The following is a 2,898-nucleotide window of genomic DNA, read 5'->3' on the forward strand; positions in this document are numbered from 1 at the left end:
GAAAACTGATATTCATAAAACACTAAAGTGTCGCCTAAGACAATGGTTTTCAAACACCAAGCTAATGATTTTCAAACTCTGATGAAGACCTAAATACATCTAATAACATCCAAATGACTGGGTAACTTGTTAAAACATACAGATGCCTATGTACTGTCTCAAACCTTTGGTATCAGAATCTATAAATTTGTCAGGACATTTGCAATCTGAGCAGCTCCCCGGGTGATTCTGATGCACAGTATGAGAATTACATGAGTAAGAACACAATCTTCACTGGCAACGCAACCTGGGTTCAAATGATAGTTCTAATACTAGCACTATGACCACCAACTAGCCTCCCTAATACAATTTCTAATCTTTAAAAAGGGGGAACTGCCACCCATACCTCAAGTGACTGTTGTGAGGATTAAAGATGAAGATGCACAGAAAACAGTACAATTCCTAGCATACTTAGTAAATATTCAGTGAATCCATCCCTTTAACAAACATTTATTAAAACTTACACAGTATCAGAAGATGAGGAACAGCTCACTAATTTATTACGTATTAAGTATGGCAATTCTGCAGTGGTGTCATGAGTACATATAATGAGGGGAATCTATCCTAATCAGGAAAGTCTTCCCTGAAGTGAGTTGAATGATGAGTAGGCATTAGCTGGATGAAAAAGAAAGGAAGAGCATTTCCAGGCAAAGGAAGCATCATAACCAAAAGCCATGAACTTGAAACAGAGAACAGAGTGATGGGGGGGGGGGGGGAGTGGTATGCCAGAAGGCATTGTGGAGATAAGATGGAAAAGGCAGTTAAGAGGGGTCCGAATAGCCTGTTTTAGGATTTTAAGGATTTTTTTTTAATGTTTAAGGATTTTAGTTTCTCTTAAAAATAGTGAAGGTTTTCAAACATGGAGATAATGTGATTACATCAGTATTTTGAAAAAAATCACTCAGTCTGGTGTAGAAAACTAGAGGTAGCCACAGTAAATGCATGTAGACCCTCAGGAGACCAAAAGTACTTCAGATGAGAAATGATGGTGGCTGGAACTAGAGTACTAGTGTGAAGATGAGGAATACAGACTCCAGAGATATTCAGAGAGGCAAAATCAAAGGAGACTGATATGAGGCATGAGAAACAGGATGTTATCAAACTTTACTCCTATAGAAAAAGATGGATGATTAAGTTAGTGGCTTGAGTTAAACATGGTAAGAGGTCCCATTTTTCTTGGTGGGTAAGTCATGAATTTCAAACATGCGAGTATGAGTAGTCTCCAATTATGGGGTTGATTTTTACAGAAATATTCCAGTGTATGCAAGCACTGGAATTTTATTTTATTGGGTGTTTATGGATCTTACAGACAAAATAGGTTTCTGCACATGTGTACAGTGGATCTGAACAGAATGAAGATCTTTATCTTCCTTTAGGTTCCTTTCCTTTACACAGTCCACTAAATGTGTCTTTTATGACTACAGTTTCATAGTGTCTCAAGAATTCTATTTATAAACTCGGCTGACAAATTATTTTCAAACTTTTAAAAAATTAATATTTAAACCAAAAAATAAGACAAGAAGCCAAAAAAGGCCTGCAAAGTTCAGAAAGAAGCTTCAAGTACCTGGCTTGTAAGTCATTACAAGAACATGACTGGGTATTTACAGTGACAGGCTGGTTTGGAGCATTTACCTTGAACTATATTAACTTTCCAGAATGGAGAGGCTTGCGAATATGACTTAGAAAACTTCTTACTCACGGAACCCGATTTAAAAAAAAAAAAGTCATACAAATGATTCCTGACTTGGATCTACAAAAAACTAGCTTGCAACTTACAATTGTTCGTCACTACTGACATTGCACTTTTAAGTCGCTTGAGCCTGGAGTCTCAGGAAGACTGTCATAGGAGCTGACTTGAAAACACCAGTCCCCTTAATTACTGACCATAAGTATATATTCAATCGGATCCCAAGTCTTCGCAAGCTTCATCGATCTAAACCCTCCTCCACCCTTCCCCGCTTAGAAAACCAAGAGTGCAGGAGTTTCGGAGCGGGTTACTTAACAAAACACCTGCCCCACCCACCTCACAAACAAAAATCTTCCATTCCAGAACTAAAGCTACCGTCAGTAAAGGACGCCGGGCGGTAGGGCCCCAGTTGGTAACCCAGGTAATCAGGAGGACCTCAACACTGAAGGGATGTGTCTCACCCAGTCCCGGAGCAGTGTCCAGTTTCCCAAAACGGGACCAAGATCTCCACCACGGAAACCCGAGCTCCCCAGCAGAAGCAGGGGGCTCTCCCTCTAGCAGATGGCTCCAGCCCCGGGTCTCCCGCCGCTTCAAGGCCTCTTCAGCAGACTCAGGCCTCCCAGATTCGCTCCCGGGAGCTCGCGGCTCCCCCAGATCGGCCCCGCGCGGGCGCCCACGGCCCCGCCGGCACGGCCTGCAGCCGGCAGGCCCGTCGCCAGCCAACAGTCACTAGCCCCGGGGACCTTAGGAGGCCTACCCGGGCGCGGGTTCTTCCACATTCCTTCCTCGCTGGCCTGGGGAGCCCAGCCGCGAGCGCGGCCGGTGAAGGCGGTCGCTTGGTGCTCGGGGACGGTCACTCACCTCTTCTCCTTCTCCTCCCGGGAGGGGCGGTGCTGGGGCTTGTTTCCCCCGCCCCCCTAAACGCCTCCTGGGTGCTCCTGCTCAGCCTCGGCACCTGGCCGCTGCCGCCTGCTTACTCCATGTCCTCCCACACTCGCGCGGCCTCAAAGGCTGGAACCGGAGGAGGGAAGGGGGAGGGGAGGGGAGGGACCGGGGAAGAAGAGTAAGGGAGGGGAAAGAAGACCGAAAGGCCAGCCGGCCGGTGCATGACGTCACTTCCGGCTGGTTCGGAAGGGGCGGGACCGGGACTTCCTTGGCCTCCGCCTCCCGAG

The 2,898-nt window shown here is 46.3% G+C and overlaps 1 protein-coding gene across 4 annotated transcripts in view; it reads right to left on the reverse strand.

Annotated features, from left to right (window-relative positions):
• The window catches only part of SCYL2 (SCY1 like pseudokinase 2), a 55,774-nt gene extending 52,971 nt beyond the window's left edge, over positions 1–2,803 (reverse strand). The window contains exon 1 of one of the 4 annotated variants that reach the window (XM_074375240.1): positions 2,588–2,803. The gene's annotated coding sequence lies outside the window, so the exon portion shown is untranslated. Of the gene's footprint in view, positions 1–2,187; positions 2,446–2,483 lie in introns of those variants that run through there. The other 3 variants (XM_074375236.1, XM_074375239.1, XM_074375238.1) reach the window with 3 other exon arrangements.
• Positions 2,804–2,898: the final 95 nt, after the last annotated feature.

The sequence above is a fragment of the Camelus bactrianus genome, chromosome 12 (genome assembly GCF_048773025.1).
Source record: "Camelus bactrianus isolate YW-2024 breed Bactrian camel chromosome 12, ASM4877302v1, whole genome shotgun sequence".
In the NCBI taxonomy this organism is placed as follows: Eukaryota; Metazoa; Chordata; class Mammalia; order Artiodactyla; family Camelidae; genus Camelus; species Camelus bactrianus.